The sequence below is a fragment of the Panthera tigris genome, chromosome D2 (assembly GCF_018350195.1).
Source record: "Panthera tigris isolate Pti1 chromosome D2, P.tigris_Pti1_mat1.1, whole genome shotgun sequence".
NCBI classification, from domain to species: Eukaryota; Metazoa; Chordata; class Mammalia; order Carnivora; family Felidae; genus Panthera; species Panthera tigris.
Genome location: NC_056670.1, coordinates 82,650,711 through 82,671,537, shown reverse-complemented (window position 1 = coordinate 82,671,537; position 20,827 = coordinate 82,650,711). Strand labels below are relative to the sequence as shown.

General features: G+C 53.8%; 1 long non-coding RNA gene across 1 annotated transcript; it reads right to left on the bottom strand.

Annotated features, from left to right (window-relative positions):
- Positions 1 to 1,468: 1,468 nt before the first annotated feature.
- On the bottom strand, positions 1,469 to 2,323 carry LOC122231841. Its single transcript, XR_006209096.1, has 2 exons — positions 2,047 to 2,323; positions 1,469 to 1,570 (listed from the first exon to the last, which is right to left on the bottom strand). It is a non-coding gene; the product is annotated as an uncharacterized LOC122231841 (long non-coding RNA).
- Positions 2,324 to 20,827: the final 18,504 nt, after the last annotated feature.

Sequence of the window (20,827 nt, the reverse complement as noted above, 5' to 3'; positions counted from 1 at the left end):
GAAAAATCCCAGCTGATGAAATGGAAAGGATGATAAAAAAGAATAATCCCCAGTTTGCGAACCCCAAGAAAATAGCTGATTCAGGAAGTGATCCTTGGTATACGACACCTTTGGGGGAAAAGCTGCTGGGGAACTTTGCAATGGGGGCGCCATGCTGCCATAGGAACCCCTTGATCAATTTCAGTATCATTAAAAACGAACACCCAGACAATGTGGGCCTTGTGATGTCATGCTACGGGTGGTACTTGAAGGATCTCTGCTAGAAAAAGAAAAAATTGAACCTGAATCTAATTGAGTCTTGGAATGCACTTCCCGTTTACATGAAATATGGGGCTAGTATAAAGCGTTAAATGACACAAAGAGAAAAAGTCAGGCAAATTCATTCTGAAGGACAACTGAGCTGGCTTCTTCAACAAATCAAAGTCACAAAATAGAACAGAAGGGGAGGGTGATTCAAATTTAAAGAGACCTAAGGAGGCTTAACGCCCACATGTAAAGTGTGGACCTTGTTTGAGTCTGGATTTATTTATACAAAGTAACTTTCATGAGACCAGAGACCAGCAAAGACATTTGAGTAGGGGTGGGGTATTCAATGATGACTCCAAATGTATATTTCTCCTTGTTATTTGATAACAGCAATGTGTTCGTTTGAGAAAATGTCTGTTTTCTTTTTCTTTATTTTTTTATGTTTATTTATTTTTGAGAGAAAGAGAGACAGAGTGTGAGCCGGGGAGGAGCAGAGAGAGAGGGAGACACCAGAATTCAAAGCAGGCTCCAGGCTCCAAGCTGTCAGCACAGAGCTCGACATGGGGCTTGAACTCACAAGCCATGAGTGAGATCGTGACCTGAACCAAAGTCGGACGCTCAACCAACTGAGCCACCCAAGTGCCCCGAAATGTCTGTATTCTTCAGAGTTTCACAATGAGGTATGTAGAAGTACAATGAGATCACATCTGGAATATCCTTTTAAATAATTCAACACACACACACACCCACAAATGAAATAAGGCAAAATCCTGATAACTACTGATTCTTGCTGATGGGTATTAGGGGATTCATCATACGATTTTCTCCATTTATGAGTCTATCTGACATTTTTCTTAATAAAAAATTATGCTATTGCTATGGATGGGTGGATGGATGGATGGGTGAAAGGATGGGTGGATGGATGGGTGGATGAAAGGAAGGGGTTGGGCTACACCTCACATTTCATGTGCACACCCTCTCCGTCAGGGCTTATGGCCCATATTTACCAAACTATGGTAGCATGTCATACACAAAGGACCCCACCGTCAGGGCACACACTGTCAGCCGTAGTGCTAGTGAGCCTCGTCCTTCCCAGAGAGCTATGCCGGACGGCTCAGCAAAGCATCAAGCAGCTAAGCTTCTTTTGGGTGCAGCTTATGTCTAAGAATGCCCTTGAATCAGTTACAGCTTATCTTAGAAACACCAGGGGAGGACTCTAACATTTCAAGGTCTGTTCAATTATAAATGTATTTTTAAAAAAGCATATGGAAATTCACCTTTCTTCTGTACCCCCTTCGTCTCATTCGTGAGCCCTAAGAAATATCTGGAAGAGACAGAAATTTGTCAAAATGATGAGTGCTTTGCTAACTCTAGAACAAATGCTTTTCAAGTAGATGAACTATCAGTGGGCTATGAAATCAATTTAAAGGGTCTGACCAGCATTAAAAACAACAGCAACAATAAGCCGAGACAGAATAGATAAGGATCAAAATGCATTTCACATAAGCATCGTCTTCTCAAAGTTTTGTCTCAGTGATGTAAACATGAGTGCAGGGTCATGATGTAAAATATATTTCTTACTTAACTCTCTGGACTGCGCTTAAAGTGTTTGATAAGCACGTTTCTAGAAATACGCATGGTTTTGTGGACATACGTTTCACACGGTTTACTCTGTTAACTTCACGTGGGCATATCATGCTTATTCACTATTAAACGTCATTTCTAAAAACTGTGCAAGGTTTGAATAAGTTAAGGGAAAATACATAACACAACACTGGATTTCCCTGAAATTACGGTCACCTGTTTTGACTCGGACATCTGGAATGAATTACTGTCTCCGTCAGATGTCATTGTGAGGAACAAGAAAATTTCGTTGCATACAGGCGAGAAGGTAGAGTTTAAAATATTTGGCATTTCTTCAGCTATTATTAGGCAACCCCTCCCAACAGTGCAAGAGGAGCGTATACTGAACAATGGCCTCGAACTCCGCCCTTAAGGTCTGCGCCAGGACAGAAATGAATGTGCTCAGAATGGACGCACAAACGCTTTTTTTGATCAGCTCTCGGATGTGATGTCACAATGTGCTCTTCTGACTTCTGGAACTTCCTGCCATACCGCCTGGTTTTCATCTTGCCAACTTCAGCCATCTTCAGGACCTCCTTCCCTGCCTGTCCCAGGAGAGCTACCTCACAGGCGTGGGCACCTTGGTGTCAGAACGGCCTCCCTCGCTGCTCGCCCGGCCTGAGAAGACGCTGCCTCTTTATCCAGTGGCCAACCTGAGATGCTGCAGCACACCGGCCAGAGAGCGAGGGAGAGTCTGGAAAAGCGGCGGCCCACTGGGGCCAGAGGACAAAGAGCTTAGAACACACGCTGCCATGGCTGTCACAGCCAACCCGAGGAAAGCAGGAGGTGGCCTGGGCACAGCTGCCTGGAGACCCACCCACCGCCTCACATTTGGAAGGCTCTTACTTGGACATTTCTCAGCCCTTGCCTTTTATACCAACCTGCCAGACACGAGGAGTCGGTTGAGTCTCCACGGAACCCCGCTCTGCCTTCAGAGTTTTCCATAGGATCACTTTTAAACCTCAGTGTTTGTCTTTGCACTGGGTTGAATAGGGTCCCCCCAACATGCATCCACCAGGAGCTTATGATTGTGGGAAATAGGGTATTTACAGACGTAACCAAGGTAGGATGAGGTCATACTAAAATAGGGTGGGCTCGGGGCACCTTCGTGGCTCAGTTGGTTAAGTGTCTGATTCTTGATCTTGGCTCAGGTCATGATCTCATGGTTCATTAGTTCAAACACCGCATCAGACTCCGCACTGAGAGCATAGAACCTGCTTGGAATTCTCCCTCCTTCTCTCTGCCCCCATTCCACTTGTGTGAAAGAAAGAAAGAAAGAAAGAAAGAAAGAAAGAAAAGAAAGAAAGAAGGAAGGAAGGAAGGAAGGAAGGAAAGAAAGAAAGAAAGAAAGAAAGAAAGAAAAGAAAGAAAGAAAGAAGGAAAGAAAGAAAAGAAAGAAAGGAAATACGATGGGGCTCTAAATCGAATATGACTGGTGTCCTTATAAGAAGAGAGAGATTTGGACTTGGAGACACACACAGGGACAGGGCCACCTGAACGCGGGGGCGGAGATTGGAGAGGACCATCTGCCAGCCAAGTGACCAGGAGATGCCAAGAGCTATTAGCAGCCACCAGACGCAAGGACGAGGCAGGGAAAGATCCTCCCCTAGAGCCTTCAGAGAGAGTGTGGCCCTGGGGACACTTTGTTTGCAGACTTTGGGTTTTCAGAACTGCGAGAGAACAAATCTGTTGTTTTAAGCCACTTTATATCACCGGTTTGTGGCGATCGGTGGGGGCCGTCTTAGGAAACTAACACAACACACAGACTGACTCTAGATTTCAGAAGACAGGGTCAAGGAAGTCCCTAGGGAGTGCAAAATCAGCACTCACACACAAGAAACAGGGCTGCCGTGTTCTCTGAACCGGGGCTTCCAGTGAGGGAAGCACAGAAGATCTTTCTGTGTGACTTCAGGCAGGTGAGCCTGCTCTATTTGGAGAGTGGCCAAGCATGGTGTGGTCACCAATGCTTTTCTCGAACCACCTACATTTTACGCATTGGAGCATCTCCCAAGATGATGATCTCATTGGCTGTCAGTCTGGGGTTTGGAATTACGTTTACCGTGTGTGCGCGCATGTGTGTGTGTATGTGTGCGTGCACGCACATGTGCATATGCCATGCTCTTAGCTGGAAAATTAGAGAAATGAGTTGTATGAAAGAAATGAATAGGGGCGCCTGGGTGGCTCAATCAGTTAAGCATCCAACTCTTGATTTGGGCTCAGGTCCTGATCTCACAGTTTGAGAGATGGAGTGTGGAGCCTGCTTGGGATTCTCTCTTGCCCTCTCTCTCTGCCCGTCTCCCCCTACATTAAAAAAAAAGAAAAGAAAAGAAATGAATAAACAAGAGGAACGCAAGATGAACGTAATGGTTAGACCAGACCTAGACATAAATGCCCCAGGCTGCTGTTTCTCCACTCTTAGTGTCACCCACCGTAATGTGTGTACTTAACAGAGACATCTTGAAGACCAAAATATTTCCAGGACCAGATGGAAGCGGTCAGATGGTGAAATGGTGGCTGGTGGGCATTTACTTAAAGTCCCCTAATCCTATGGGCTGGGGAGGCTACGGAGGTCCAAGCATTCTGATGGGGGTGGGGGAGATATTCAAGCTCGCCCAAACTTAGTGGGCGTCCTGGAAAAAGCAGGAAAGGAATTTCATGGAAATCCGGAAACACACGGGACATCAGCAGGGGCTGAAGCCCATCAGGGCTTTTGGATTTCTAGTGATTTTTTTTTTTAACGTTTATTTATTTTTGAGACAGAGAGAGACAGAGCATGAACAGGGGAGGGGCAGAGAGAGGGGGAGACACAGAATCTGAAACAGGCTCCAGGCTCTGAGCTGTCAGCCCAGAGCCTGACGCGGGGCTCGAACTCACGGACCGCGAGATCACGACCTGAGCCGAAGTCAGACGCTTAACCGACCGAGCCACCCAGGCGCCCCTCTAGTGATTTTTAAAATGACACAGCAGGGGTCCCAGCTCCTGGGTTTGGTCTCCACCACTGGCCTGATGCACAGAACGTGAAAGAAGAAGCCAGTGACCACAGGACAGTAGCGCTATCCCCGTGGAGCATATCAAAGTTAGGATTTCCAAGGGAATAGTCTCATTATCTCAACTCAGCTAACCGAACCGGAGGTCTCTGGTCAGTAGAAAAACTATCTTTGAGTTCAGTGTCTATCCGGAGAAAACCAGCGACGGGCAGAGTGGTCGGGTTCCACGGCACGGTCATGGCTGCCTGGGAGAAGCAAGGGCTACAGGTAAGGGTCTGCTCCAGAGGGTCACGCGGGCAGGCAGCCCGCCCGCCCAGAGACGTATGGCTGACGCAGGTGTGAGATCAGCGCAAGCCCACACCTCAACCTGTGACTCACACAGTAACTCATTTCGCTGAGGCTGCGGGCACACACACACACACCCCTGGGCGGGTCGGTATACACACCTTGCACGGCTGCACCCAGACATCCTACATGAGTCCTTGGAACAGACGCCCAGCCACACGCAACCACCCATGGGTCAGCACTGTGCACACGCAGGCACAACCCCCCCCCCCAACCTACCCAATGCACACTCACTCTCAGGCCTGCAGACGTACACGCGTCAACCCTCCCCGGAGACATAAATGCAACAGACACGGCAACACAGAGACATCTGTTCTTGTATGAGTTGCGCCCATACACGGAGGCAGGAACTAACAGGTCCAGAAGCTGGCGAGGGGGCGCACACAACAGGTGCACGTGGGCGGGTCGAAACTGCGGGAGATTTCATTCGTTTGTGCATCTTTCCCCTCTCCCCACAGGTGGCTCTGCCTGGAAGATATTCGGCGGGGAAGGCAGCTTCTGGGCCTTGTGGGCACAGGAAGCCCGAGTTCACTATTGATTTCTGCCTTTCACGCGGCATCAGGACGGGCTCATGGCGCGGTCTGTAGGCGGTCCTGCACGCAGGAAGCCCAGAGCCCACAGGAGGGAGAGACAGAGGCAGTGGCTCCAGACAAGGGGTTGCTAAGAGGAACAGAAGTCCCTCCAGCCAGAATCCTGCCCTGCCTGGATGTGGGGCCGGGGCGGAGGGGTGCACAGCCAGCGAGAGGGGGCCTCTGGATACGAGCCTGGGGTCGGAGCCCGCATCCTGCCGTGGTCACAGGCTGGGCTCTGCACTCCGCTGCCTGGTTTGAATTCAGATCCACTTTCCCGTTCAGGGCTGGGGTGTGTCTTTCATCGGGCTGCCCGCACTTCCCTCATCTCCAAAAAGTGGGGAGCCCTAGGGTCGCACTAGAATTAGTTGAACTCATGCACGCGCAGCACCAAGCAGCAGAGGAGAGCAGCGGAAGGCGGCTGAGGTCACCCACGAGCGGGCCCGGCGCTTCACGAACTGTCTCCTACCCCTGGGCACCCTGCTTTAAATCTGAGATGCACTTCCAAATGGAATTTTTAAAAGTGAAAATCAATGCGCCCTAACAGAAAGCACAAATGTTCAATTACGAGATAAATGGAGCATTAAAGAACACATTACGTAACACGATTGGTTAATTGTGCAGGCGTTAAATATCTAGAAACGCCAGTGGACCTTCGGCTATGCAATGAGGCGTGGCTGCCTCCGACGAGAACGAGCTCGCAAGGCGACTCGGGGAATCTAGAAAATCAAATGCCTGCCACTTCTCAATCCTGTTTGCGGGAAGGGAAATGAATCCCCACGCTCCCATCCCGAGAAATCCCCCTGGGGGTCTCATTCCGATTACTGCTTACCTTAGTATCCGCTGCACCATTATAAACGGGCAGAGGCCACAGTCACAAAGTGTCATCAGTTACAAGAGCGGCCCGCGTGCCTCCCCTGACAACCTCGAGGTGCTGTTGCAGGTGGGGAGTTCGGGGGTCGGGCCGGTGAGGTCCCAGTGAAAAGGTGGGTGCTGCTTCAGGCCCAGAGTGGTCTCCCTTCGGTACTGCACACCTGACCCAGGCCCCCCACGCCCCACCGCAGGCCACACCCCTCTTCCTCCTTTGCTCCCGGTCAGAACCTCCAGGTATCGCACAGCATCTATGAAGCGCCTGTTGTCTGTGAGTGTCTGGGGACGAAGGCCAAAGCGTGCTGAATCTCAGCCACTCCGACGCCCTGGCTCAGAGCGCCCAGAGAAGCAGTGCTCACGGGCTGGCTGTGGGCTCAGGTTCCCGGCATGAGGACAGGTACCTTGTACCTCCTCCGAGCCCCCCACGCTGAAGGAGGCCGTGCTCTGGCTGCACGAGGGGCATTGCACTTGGTATGTCCCACGGGCAGTGGGACCAGAGTCCAGCTGCAATCATGGTGGCCGTCCCTGAGATTGCACCCTCCGGGCTCATCTGTACGAGCACACATTGTCCCCATGTCCTCTCATCTTTCCCAAGACCAGGTAGTAAGGCTCGCGGCACACTCACTCACCTAGGACCCCACCGGCTGCCACCCTCGCCTGGTCAGGAAAGAGAGCGCAGCCTTTGTGGGAAGCTACAGAACAAAGGGACCAATTGCCTGGATTTTGGAGGCAGCCAGTCTGCATTCAAAGCCCAGCCCTCCGATTTTACCGGTGGGGTGACCTCTCCAAGCCTCAGCTCCGAAGGAGCCGATGAGATGGGGCGTCAAGCTCTCCATCCCGCACAGGGGACGAGAGGCTGTCACCAAATGGTCTCCCCCATTGCTGTTGTTATTGCCAGAGTGTTCATCTGCTGTGGGCTGGAGCCCCAGCGGAAACAGGAAAGCTGGGGCCCCTGCTCTGGGGGGTGCTGGGTGTGGTGTCTCGTACCATGTCACCCCATCCTGGTGGTGAGAAAGGGCCCAGGCTGTCCAGGGATGAAGCAGGGACATCCACCGCCATTCAAGGAACCACCGAGAGATCCCCCGTGGAGTCAGGTGCCTGTCCAGAGAAAGCTCCAGTCCCCCCCACCCCCCCGCCGCTGCCCTGGGGCTTTTCCGCCCACCCATCTCTGCTGGGCCAGCGCCCCTTGTCTTCCCGCAGAGTGGGGTGTGGGGGTATGGGGGCGGGGGGCGGGCGGGATGTGGGGGGGCGTGGGGGATGTGGGGGGCGTGGGGGGTGGGGTGCAGCGATGTAGCTCACATGTGCCAGCTCCACACGCGCCCAGCTGGGGGTCTGCCGACTTCCCGGAAAGAAACAAATGACTTGGTTTCATCAACAAGGGTAGATGCTCATTTGAAAGAAATGATTCCCTCTTCACACCTTACTGTAATTTTCCAATTAATTGTGATTTAAATATGTAAATGTGGCTAAGTAGGCTGAGCAACACCTCACAGACGTCCCGAATAATGAAGCAAGGGCTCCTGGTGAACCCAGAGAAGGAAGTTTCCCACTGAACACGGCAGGATCCAGACACAGTGGCGCCTCTGCCCCAGTAGCCAGACTGATGTGCAAGCGGGTCCTGCGGTCCCGTGGGGTGGGGCCCAGGAGAGGGTCTCAGGAGCTTGGCCCGGCCCTCCCTCCGCTTCTGCGTGGCAGAGGAAGGGTGCTCCCTTTAGGGTGCATGTGAGGAGCTCTGGAGAGGCCCCTGACTCCAAAATATCCCTCTGCATAGCCCCGCGGCCTGATTAACCCCATTACTATTTCAACTCCTATTAATTCTGCCTCTGGATGCCCTGTCCCCAGAATCGGGTGCCCGGGGACGTGTCGACCTGGCCACTGCCAGGAGGGGGGCATCCTTCCCTCCGTGGATGGAGCCCAGGACAGGCAAAAGGATGCCAGGGGGCTCGGAGGCGCGGCAGACCCACCCTGGCCTGAGCGCGCATGCGCGTTCTCCTCCCTCCAAGTGAAACGAGCCAACGAGGAACCCGGGACAGAGAGGGGAGCTGGTTGGTGAGAGAAATCCACACGCGGCTCAGCTACCCGTCTCCCAGCCCAGGGCGGGTTCCGCAATCTCCGCTAGTCCCCAGGGCCGGATCGGAATGATCGGGTTTGAACCGCGGCTCTGCCCCTCCCCGGGATTACCCACAACACGGCGTTCCTCCCCCAGACCTCGCCTGCCTCCCTGCCTGTTACACACAGCGGATAAAGACGCTGACCTCAGGGGTGGTTGTAAAGATTAAATAGAATCAAGGACATGAGCGCGAACAAGAGTGACAAAGCCCTGCGTGTCAGCGGGTAGAGGGCGCTGTTCTGGGTGCAGGCCACCCCTCCCTCCATGGAGGACACAAACTTGTCCCTGAGTGGCAGGTGGGTGGGACAGCCCTCCTGGCATCCGGTTCGCCCAGACCCTGAAGTGCAGGTCATAGGATAAGAGGCCGTTAAACACCTTTGACATCACTGTATGGCGTTGCTTTTACCAGGGCATAGAAGCTCGGCTTCCAGCCCAAATTTACTTTTTATTCATTCAACATATATTTATGGGGTGCCTACACCACATCTTATTCCAAGCGATGGGACTACAATAGTGGGTAAGGTCGAAAAATTCCTACCCCCGAGGAGTTTGCATTTTCAAGGGGTTACTGCAGACCTATGCGGATGTTGGAACCCGAATCCTGAACTTGACCGTACTGGAGATGAGGTGATTAATTGTGGTCATAAGGGTGGAGCCCTGATTCTATAGGACTGGTGTCCTTATAAAAAAGGTGGGGGGGAGAAAAACTGAAAACCCAGATCTCTCTCTCTCTCTCTCCCCCTCTCTCTGCCGTGTGTGGACACAGCCAGAAGACGGTTATCCCCAGCTCTCACCAGAGAGTGAGTCTCACTAGAACCTCTCTGTCTTGGAGTTTCTAGCCCCTAGAACTCTGAGAAAAGTAACTTCTGTTAGTTAAACCAGCTACTCTGGGGTGTTTTGCTAAGGCAGCCTGAGCAGACGAAGACGGGGTCGGGGATGTCAGACGATGATTACATAAACAAGTACATAGTCTATCGGGTAACGCAAATTCTACACAAAAATTCATGACAGTCAAGGCGCTGTGTAGCCCAGCTCACTCGAGAAGGACACACCAGCCAGGCGGACCACGCGTGACCCCGAAAAGCAGCTCGCGTTTGGGCGTCCAGATGGAGGTGGGCAGGACCTCACCTCTTGGGACACCGATTCTGCCCCTGACAATTCTGTGATTCTTTCATTTATCAGGCATTAGTGGTGAATTCACCTGAAGTTTATCTTCCAGTTATAAATGGGAGAGCTAGGTGAGACATTGCCAGGCACCATCAATTTATGAAGGCAACTGCGATAACTGCAGATTAACGGGGGAGACTCACTTACCCACTCAATGTTAGACAGACTTTCAGTGGCCTCTTTACGTAAGAGAAGTAGGAAGAGTCTGTCAGTGCAGAAGGATATGTTTAGCTTTGCTACCCAAGAGGCAGACAGGGAGCCGTGGTGGCCAAGAGGTCACAGCAACGACGGTAGAGCCCCAGAGAAACTCTTCCAACACCCTCCGGGGACAGGTTGGAGGTACAGAATCAGAGATGTGGAATTATTGGACACAAACCCACACTGAGGGAGGAGCCTGGAACTCCCTGGGCCCCACCCATAGTGAAGCCATGAATCCTTTCCCCTCCAATCTGCAAATCCAGTCCTGCCTTTTCCAACTGGCCTCAGTCCTCTTGCCGTGGCTTCGTGTTATAGCAAAGGAGAAGGAAACCACCAATCTGGATGAGTGGCTGGCTCCCCTTCTGGCCCATATGGCCTTTTTGTGCACAGACTGGCCCACAGGAGGTTGGTTCTTCTTGCCTCAGAAAGAGCTGACGCCCAGCTGAGTCCCAGGTGCCCCGAGTTTGCGGAAAAGGCAGAATCTGCTCTCCCCGAGAGGCTGACCTCGTGAGGATTTTGGGTTCCATGCTGGGTGTGAAGGTGAGGACATACTCCTTGTGCTGAAGACGTCATTGTTTCCAGCCACCAAAGGGAAGACGGCTTCTCTTTGGCCTGACTGGTTTTTCAGCAGAACCCACAAAGCTTCTAATGAAACAGGTGACTCGTGTTAATGCCGTCAGACAGCCTAGGGAGGGGGGTTCCCTAGGGCATAAGCTATGCAAACGCTGACTTTTACTTCCCTGAAATTCCCTTCCCAGAATAGTCAGGAATATTCAGCTTTGGCTATAAACTATTCATTCTGGTTATTTCACAGAGTTTGCTGTCATCCTTTCCTGCTTGATGGACCACCCTACCCTGGCTAATATGGGCGTGCTCCCAAGTCCGTTCTCCAGAGACCGGAAGCACTAGGTAGGCTGGGACCAAGCGTGACTTCTCTTTGGGTCTGCCCCACTGCCCCCGCAAGGAAGAACTTGACACACCTGATGCGTGGATGATGCACGGATGGATAGGTGAGAAGGCGGCCCCGTGTAGTCCCTGCCCAAGAATGACGAGATGATGTCCCGGGTGAGCAGAGCTCAGGTGCCGTCATCAAAGGGGGACAGAATGATGTGGGATTAGCACTCGCAGGAAAGCACACAGCCCAATGTAAAAGATGGCCAGGCAAGCCATGCACCAGGGCTGCCTCCATAGACCAAGTCCATATTTACGGTGCCAGCAAAACCAGGTCTGGTTAACAACCGTGAACTGATCCAGAAGTTTCCAATAAAAAAAAAATTGAAAACACTGTAATTCCAACATATCAGTAATTTTTGTGTCAGAGGTCTTTACGTTGCTTGTATTTTTAAGTACATATTGGAAGAGGGATCCCTTCCAGGGCTCTAACATTCTAAAACACCCCTCATGCCCCCACAGATCGCTTTTTCTGTGTCGCCAGTCGGGCAATGGCAGGGACCAAGGGATCCCGCTGCAGAGACCCTTCCGAGAAGGCTTCTGCAGGCCTGGGTCTTGAGAACTGCACCTAGGGCACGCCAAGAGACCTGCCAGGCAAGTGTCTTCTCGAACATTAACTTACTATCGCCTCATAAGAAATGGGTCTATTTTATACATGAGGGAGCTAGAGGCTCAGGGAAGGTGGAGGATTTGTTGTGGAAAAGAGCAAGGGGGGGTTCAAACCCTGGTTGATATAAGTTGTCACACACCAGGCTCTGCCACTGTGCTAACACTGCCTCTCCCTCTCCTGGATGCTAGGCTGCCCTTCCTGGGAGCCTGCCCAACTCCGCATCTCCCCCAGCCTCCACCCACTTGCTGTCCACGAGGCTGATACACAACACAAGTTTCTTTTCCACGGCTCCGTAGGCTGGACGTCTGAGACCAGCATGCGACGGGCGGTCAGGTGGGCACCCTCTTCCAGGCTGCAGATCTCCTAGTGTCCTCACATGGGTGGCGGAAGGGGCCAGGACGTTCTGTGGAGTCTGTCCTATGAGGGCGCTAATCCCATGCACGGGGTTCCACCCTCATGACACAAGCACCTCCCACAGGCCCCATCTGCTGAAACCATCACCTTTGGAGTTAGGATTTCAACATGAGACTTTTGAGGGAACACAGACATTCAGGTCACAGCAGAAATGTCCCCAGGACTCCTGTTTCCAGTGAGTCTCCTACACAAATTCCGATGTGATGGCCGGTATTCTTGCTTTCCAAACTTTTGGAATGCGGCCCTCTTGTTTTCTTTGCACCTTTGTTATCCTCCGCTCTGGCCCCAAAGCTGTTTCTCTGCTTAGTTAAGCTCTTGCCTCCTGACTCGGTGACACTAAGCCCTTTGTTCCTGCAGTTTTTCTTCCTGGAGGGGCTACACGGATATGTCCCTCCTTCAGGCCCAGGATTAAGTGTTTGGCTGATGCCCATGGGACTCTCCCAAGGTAATTAGCAGGGATTGGCACAGAGTGGAGCCCAGTGTCTACTGAGTCATCTATGCCCTCACTCTGTTATCAGTTATTCAATAAAGTAGGTCTCTGTTTCAACGCCACTGCCTGACAGTTCACCTTTGTTTGTCTGTCACTTGATCCAGACAACTGTAAAAGAGTCATTATACATCAAATGCCACCCATTTCAGTCGGTGCTTTGGTGAGCCATCTTGAAACAAAATGGCAGCCGACCAAAACTTTGCGATGTGGGTTTGTTAGCCCAATGGGATCAGGGAACTGCACTGCAGAGAAGTGGAGTATGCAGCCTCCTGAAGAGACATCTCTGATCCTCTAACTAATCAGCCTGTCTCATGTCTCTGAGAGCCACACCAAGGCCACAGAGGAGGTAGAAACCAAGTGACTTCTCTTCACATCTCATGCACAGGCCCTCTCTTGGGAAACTTACAGACCTAGTCTGTTGGAGAGTAGTTGATTGTTTCACTCATCCGCATATTTAATTTCCACGTTTGAATTCCCTCAAGGCCTGTACCACTTGGCCACCTACTTTCGTGACACCACTTTTCCCCGTCCACCATTTTAGTCCGTGCTTTGTGTAGAGTGTGATGTCTTGTGTCTGTGGAATAATTAATCAGCTCCTTCTTCTTTTGGTCCTTTGGAATCTCCCCACCTTTCACCTTAGAACCTGCCCTTCCTTTGGCTTCACGAGTCACGTGGCCGACTTCTTCTCTCCCTGAAGGACCTGCTTAAAGCTTTCTTCCTCACTGGACTTCCTTGTCCCTCGGCTTCCAGACCAGGTTCTTTGGCCTCTTCACAACCTGTCCCCCTTCACACCACTGAGAACAGGGGCGATTTTTTGCTCACTGGCTTCCTCAGCAGATGCCGGGCTCCATCAGGGCAGGAGCTACGTGCAACCAGTGTGCGGCGTGGTCTCAACACATGGAGACTCTAGTAAATATTTCTTCAGCCAACGAATAAATGTTCAAATTAAAGCCATTAATTCAGTGTGATGATGCCAACAGCCCCCACTTAATAATCTGTCTGAAAGCCTTTCCTTCGATATTTTCCAAGAGGGAAACATAAAGAGCCCGGAGGCTCCCGGGGAGGCAACAGCCACACGCATGACAAGGCTTGTTAAAGAGGCCACGACTTACAAAAACAACCAATTCTGGTGTTACTTTCTTTTTTTCACTTTTCTCCACAGAACAAAAGTCGCATGGAATGAGGACCCAGGGTCTCCTCTATAAACATGTTTGGATGTTTCTCACTCAGGTCAACATTGACAGTCATTGGAAGTGGCACGTTGAAACACAAAAAGCACGAGGCATTAACAGATCCAGCCGCTAAGGGCCCTGCACCCTTTATAGGAAAAGTCCTTACATAAACACAACAGGCCTAAATTGTGTAAATGTCAGGGCTTTCGAAGTCACTCACTCCCATGCCCTTGATGGGCCTTTCTCCAGCATTCTGCCTCTGTGTCCACAGAGGACATGGGCCGGGCGGGCAGGAAGCGGGCATCCTGGCTCTCGAAATGTCTCAATCCAGGAGGGAAGCCAGGAGGGACTGGGCGCCCAACCCCGAACCGCACTCATGTGAATTACACCTGCTAAAAGGCTGTGCTCACACACTTGTTGGCCCTGTATCCACCGTGAGGGGGTCACATTAGACGTGTCCCCTGCACATCGTGGGTGTTTTTCTCCAGAAAACTACTTTGTCACATTGCAGCCCCCTCTGGGTGCGTGTGTGCAGCCGACTGGGCTTTCTACCATTCCAAAGCTCTTCTGTATGCACTGCCTCACTGTGACCCTCTCAGGGCACCCGTGGAGAGGCTGAACAGGTATGGACCGGTGTATCGATGGAGACATTGAGGCATAAACTGATCAGGGATCCTAGGTCAGGGGCTCCCCTCCAGATAGCATGCACCCCTCCATTTCCACCTGTCAGTCCTCTCTGTCAATGAAGACCCCCACTCCCTGCTCCACTCAAGCCACTCTTGAGACCCCGTGTCTTTGAATTAAGGTCTCGGTAGAACGTCATTTCTCAAAGACCCAGCTCACGTCTGGGAGTCTGGGAGCCATCGGGGTCTAGGCTTGAATGTGTGCCTCGTCCACTGTGGACACCCCTCTGTTGGGTCTGGAGGTATTGCGAGATGGACACACTGAACAAGGTTTGACACAGCGAGGTGTCTTTCAAGGCAAAGGGCTGTGATCTTGCCACCATGATCCTGAAGCCATGAGTGACTTCACTGATGGAAGCCTGGGTATCTTCTCTGGTGAAGCAGAGAAAGGGTATCTGTACAGGCTCAAGAGCAGTCCCCTGAGCAGCAGCAATGTCAAGTGAAGATACAGTCGTAGGGGTTCAGGGGCCTTAGGACCATATTTATGTGTTGGGTTGGTGGAGGCAATGGGCCCATCCTCTCCAAAGTCTATGAAAACCGGAACAGGAGCCTCTCCTCTCGGCCATCCTCTGCCATTTGCATCCGCCAGCTTCCCCCCTGACTGCCTCCTGCCGGCAGCCTGGCCTTAATTTTCCCGGGTCCCCGCCAGGAAAGCTGGAGAGGGTACAGCCAGGGTGGCAGGACCACCTTGAGGGTGGGCCTCACTCAACTCTCCCAAGCCACTGGGGGTGAGTGATGTTCACTCCGTGAGTCACCAAGGTGAATCTGAGAAGCCCCAGGAGACATACTATCCTCAGTCTATACGGGGGTGACTAGTATCTCCCAAAATTTAAGTCTACCTGGAGACTGTGTACCTGACCTTATTTGGAAATAAGGTCTTTGCAGATGGAATCAAGTTAAGATGAAGTCATACCGGATGCAGGTGGTTCCAAAATCCTGTGACAGGCGTCCTTGTAAGAAGAGGGAAGTTTGCACAGAGACCCACAGAGAGGGGAAGGCAATCTGAGTTCAGAAGCAGAGATCACAGTGACGCACCTGTAAGCCAGGAGCACCAGGGACACCTGGAAAGCTGGACGAAGCCAGGAAGTTCCTCCCGTGGAGCCGTCAGAAGGAGTGCAGCCCTGTGACGCCCTGATTCCAGACCTCTGACCTCTGGAACTGTGAGCGAATAAACTGCCTGTTATTGTTAGCTGAGCAGTTTGTGATATTTTGTTATGGCAGCTGCAGGAAACTAATACAGGGTCCTCGGCACTTCACCCCCCTTTAGGACCAAGCATGGGGCTTTGTCCAGGAACGCCTGAGGGCAGGTCACCTGTGCGTGTGTGTGTGTGTGTGTGTGTGTGTGTGTGTGTGCATGCGCACGTGCGCATATTCGGGCCACAGGACCACACAGAGGATCACAAAGGCCGGGTTGCCTGGTTCACATTTTCATTCATGTCACCCCCGTCCTGTCCTACATACAGTGGCAGGCAGGGTCACAGAGGTAGGCACTGTCATCTGGAGAGTGGCTCCACCCGTGCCCTCTTGTTCAGGGAACTGGCTTTTGAGCTTCTCCCAGATGGACCCGCGGAGCTCAGCTCCCTGCAGCTGCCTGCCCTGTGATGGCACGGGAGCCACAGCTGGGTCTCTGGGCCGGAATGCCACTCACGCTCATTTTGCAGAGGCAGCCATGGGCGGCCCCAGACCCAAAGCCTGAATTAGCATGATGATCTTCCAGAAGGAGGAAGTTCGGAGATGGGGAGACAAAGAGAGCAGCAACCCTGTGGCCGAGCCTGTCCTCCCCTCTACTGCCGGCCCTGCCCGGCCCAGCCTAGGAAGGCTGGTGCTGTCTGCCACCAGGGACCGGCCACTGTCCCGAGAGGGCTAGGTGCTCCAGAAAGCAGAAGACAGACCCGAACTTCAGGAAGCAGAGTTCCTTTCAGAGAGCGCTCTGGAGGCCGCCACCTCTGGGCTGCTGAGGCTTCCTGTGTGGAAGCTGTCAGGCCCTGAAGCCACCCTCGGGGGCTGGCCTAGCTGGAAGAGCCCAGACGTGTCCCCTCTGCTTCTTCAGAAGCTGTTTAGACAGCGACCACAAGGCTGCCTTGCTGGACGAAGAGGCTGTCCTAATACAGCTCAACCCCACCCATGGGCCAACCATGTGTCGGGCATTTCCAGGGGCAGGAGCTCCAGGTAGGAGTCTGTCTGCCTCTGCAGAGCTCGAGCCAGGCTGGCGGAGCCTGAGAGCCAGGGCAGGGACTTGGATGTGGAGCAGGAGACAGCCCTCACCCACGCCACCCTCCCGAGGGTGCCGGCAATGTCCCCAGCCCCGTGCAGCGCCCCGAGCAGGCTCTGCAGAATCCTTCCCACCTGGGGGTGGGGTGTCGGGGCAGAAGTCAGGAGGAACAAGCACATAGGGACAGAGACGAAGTTCTTCACTGGAAGAGCGGCCACCACCATTTGGGGGGAGCCCTGGATCATGGGGTGGAGCAGGTGACCTCTAGAAGGTCTCCCTGCCCTCCACCTTCTTTCCATCTCATTGTCATGTGAGTCACAGTCCGTATCTCCGAGAACTGACTCCAGGCCTGGCCATGCCCACCCGTTTCTGAGTCCTGGAGGGCAGGGCCCAGTGCCCCCGAGCCTTGCCCCCTGGGGCTCTGAACATCCTCTGGCCCAGGGACCCCCCTGATGGCACATGGAGAGAGGCCACAGGCCCTGGCACAGTGTGGGCTTCGTAAACATATGATGTTTTCCTAAAAGCTGCTCTTACGGACTGAAGGTCTGTGTCCTCCCCAGAATTCATATATTGAGATCAATCCCCAATGTGACCTCTGGGACGTGAGTAGGCCATGACGGTGGGTTAGTGCCCCTATAAGAAGGGACACAAGAGATTGTGTCCTGTCTCTGCTTTCCGTCACGGGTGACACAACCATAGGTCGGCCACCTACACCCGGGAGAGGTCTTCACCGCACGGCCAGCTGGGCCGTCACCCTGATCTGGGACCTCCAGCTTCCAGAACTGTGAGCAGAGTGTCTGTTATGGAAGCTTCTGGCCTCTGACGTCTTCATGCTGCCCACGTGGGCTCCGGCAGCCCGCCCCGCCTGGGGAGCACGGAGAGCACAGGATTTGGCATCAGGAGAGTCACCGAGGCTGAGCCTCTGGGTCCCCACGGGACACAGGGGACAGCCCGGGGCAGACTCTCTGGGGAAGACAGCGCAGCCTACAGTAAGCGTGCTGCAAGTGTCCCCACCTCTCCCTCCTGCCCTGCTTGCCACATGGGACGCCTGTCCTCTGGGTGACTGGGAACCTACCCTCGTGTCGCTGCTTCCCGGCCGGAGCCTGCTCTTTGCCGGGGCTGCTGAGAAGGAGGCCTCGTCAGGGGGGCTTGTCATCCGGCAAAGGCCCGAGGCCTTCGTCTGTTTCCCAGGACCACGGGCACGATTCAACAGTGCACAGTGGTCCTTCCACCTGGCGGTTCTCCTTTGCTCCTCCTTCTGGGGCTCGAGCAAATTCAAGTCCCTGAATGTCCTCTTCCTCGGCCCAGGACAGCCCGGGAGGCCTTCACTTCCCGTTGGGACCATTGACTCATTCTAGGGACCTGTCTGTGTCCCGCTGAATTTGTGTGTTGAAGTCTAATCCCCAGGGTGATTGTATTTGGAGGCAGGGCCTTTGGGAAGTGATTAGGGTCGCGCGGGATCATGGGGTGGGGTCCCCATGGTGATAATGGTGCCCTTATAGGAGAAGACACTAATGCAAGCCCTCTCTCTGTCTCTCACACTCCCTTTGTCTCTACTATCCCCCACCCCCCACCCCACCACACACACACACACACACACACACGTACGTTGAGGAAAGGACCCAGGGAGATGGCAGCCATCTAGGAGCCAACAGAAGAGGCCTCAGAACAAAACCTACCGTGCTGGCCCCTTGATCTGGGACTCCCAGCCCCCTGAGGAGTGAGTCCGCTGCTCATCCCCGCCCCGCCCGTGGCACCGTGGGAAGAGCTGACCGAGGCAGGACCCTCTCTCGGATGCTTGCCACCCAGGTGACTCGATCCCCTGCACCCGTTCCGTTTCTGTGAGGTTTGCCCATCTGGTCCTGAGAGCAGCCAGACGCTGGGTCTGATCGGAGCTCTTTGGCCGTCACGGCTCATTCAGGCCTGAGCAGCAATCCCGGGCCCGAGCTCACGGGGGCACACGCGGGCACCCCCCCACCCCCGACGCCAGCCTGTGGGGGACCCCAGCACTCCTGCTCCCTGGGGCCCAGCCGGCCCGGCTGGGTCTCCTTCCAGCAGCAGCCCGGGCAGCGGCCCCATGGAGGAGAGGCACGGGCTCCTCGGGGAGGACGGAGGACATTAGCGCAGGCAGAAGGCGGGCCGGGCCCCTGGCACGGGCTGCTGTACCAGCTGCAGCTGTGGCACCTGTCATCTGACATCCCGACTTGGATGAGCACCGGGTGCCAGGAGGCCCCGGCGGCCCACTGCCCCCTCCCCACCACGCCCGGACCCCCAGGCCCAGCCTCCAGCCAAACAGGTGTATGCCAGCCTGTTGCGGGTCCTGGGAGAAGCCGTGGGCCCGGGAGAGGCCTCCGAGGGGAGGACAGATGAAAAGAACAAAGGAGGTGAGGCCTTGGGTTGACAAGCTCATTGATAACAGTTTAGGGGGAAACAGGTCTGCCTAGTGACAACAAATTGTTCCTAATGGCTTCTGCTGCCCGCAGGCCCTGGTCGGAGAGAACAAGCAGGGAGCCTGGTCCATGGGAGGCAGCGTTCCCCACCACCCCCCGCACCGCAGGACAGCCACCTGCCTGCCCCCTTGTGCAGCCTGTATGTGGTGAGAAGGAGTGACAGGGCGCCCAGCCCCGGGCGGATAATCACACATGTGACAATAGCTTATCAGGTCCGAAACGCTAGCCTTGCGTGGCCACGCTGAGTGTGTCCAGGTACGCCCTGCACCTGCTGGGCACGTGGGATTTTTTTTAACCCTTTTTGCACATGCAGGAACTTGAATTCAGAAAGCCCCAGTGTTCCCAAGGTCACATCAAAGGAGAAGGTAACACCCCAGATCTGAACCCAGATGGTCCAGCTCCAAACCCCATGCACCTGTCACCGGGCAGCTCTGTCTCATGTAGAAGGAAGGTCCCGGGGGCAGTTCCCCTGCCTGTCCGGAAACTGAGAGGTGAGCCATGGACCAGGTGTCTCCATGAGGTGCCACCAAAAGCCATCTTTAAGGAAAATGATGAGGCAAAGCCAAACTATCTTAAAGTGTCAGAGGCCACTTTCCAAAGTTCACTCTGATTGATCATCGTGCCAGCCCCACCAGTGTGGCCAGGTGCCTCCAAGGAACGTCCGCCTGGACTCTTGTCCTTGTCGCAGAAAAGGAAATCCAGAACAAAGTCGTGTCCACATAATAGGTACCCAAACCTCTCCTTGGAAATTGAGGTCAGCGGCTGCCATTGTCTGATGACCAATCGGTAGTTAGAGTTGTCTCCACTGTGTGGGGGGAGGCATTCACTTGTGGGCAGCTGTGGGGAGGCGTGGGGCCAGAGGACCCACCCCCAGCTGCTCCGCTCCCCACCTAGCGGCACTGGAGGCACACAGGCCCCCGTTAGGCCACCATACCAGCCAGAGGCCGCCTTCTGTCGCCTCTCCCTCACCTCACTGCCTCTGGATGGGATGGAGGGGGCAAGAGATGTGGGGTGCAGGGACCCGAACCTTCAGTGACTCCCTGGGCTCTAGCTCAGACGGGACAGGAGTCGGTGGTGAGGACGTAGCCACGGGGATGTTTACCTGATCAGTCATGTTTGCGTGTCTGGAAATAAATCCCTATGCTGAGAATCAGCAGCACAGTGGCCGTGGTTGACTGGTTTTGCCCCACGTGAATTGTAACCAAAAGCCCCTCCTTCTCTTTGACTTAATCATAGTGCATTCATTCACTCGTTTGCCGGCCACGAGGTCTACCCAGCGAATACCCCACCCCTTACCTCCGTTCAGCATGGATTAATAAACACGTTCACCTGCTGTATTTGTTTCCTGGGGCCACTGTGACAGATCGTCACAAGTGTGGTGGCCTAAAACAACCAGGAGGTACCATCTCACGGCATGGCGGCCGCCACAGTCAGCCTCACTGGGCTGAGGTCGAGGGGCGGCAAGGCCGTGCTATGGCGGACACTCAAGGACGCACCTGCTCCTTGCCGCATCGGGCTCCTGGTGGCCTCCAACACACCCCGGCTTGTGGCCGCATCACTGCTGTCTCCGGCTGTCTGGTCACATGGCTTCCCTTCCTCTGTCGGTGTCAGGATTCCCTGCCACCCTCCTACAGGAACATTTGTGCGAGCGTTTTAGAGCCCACCGAGGTAATCCAGGGTAATCTCCCCAACGCGAGACCTTTAATGTAATCACAGCTATAAAGTGTTTG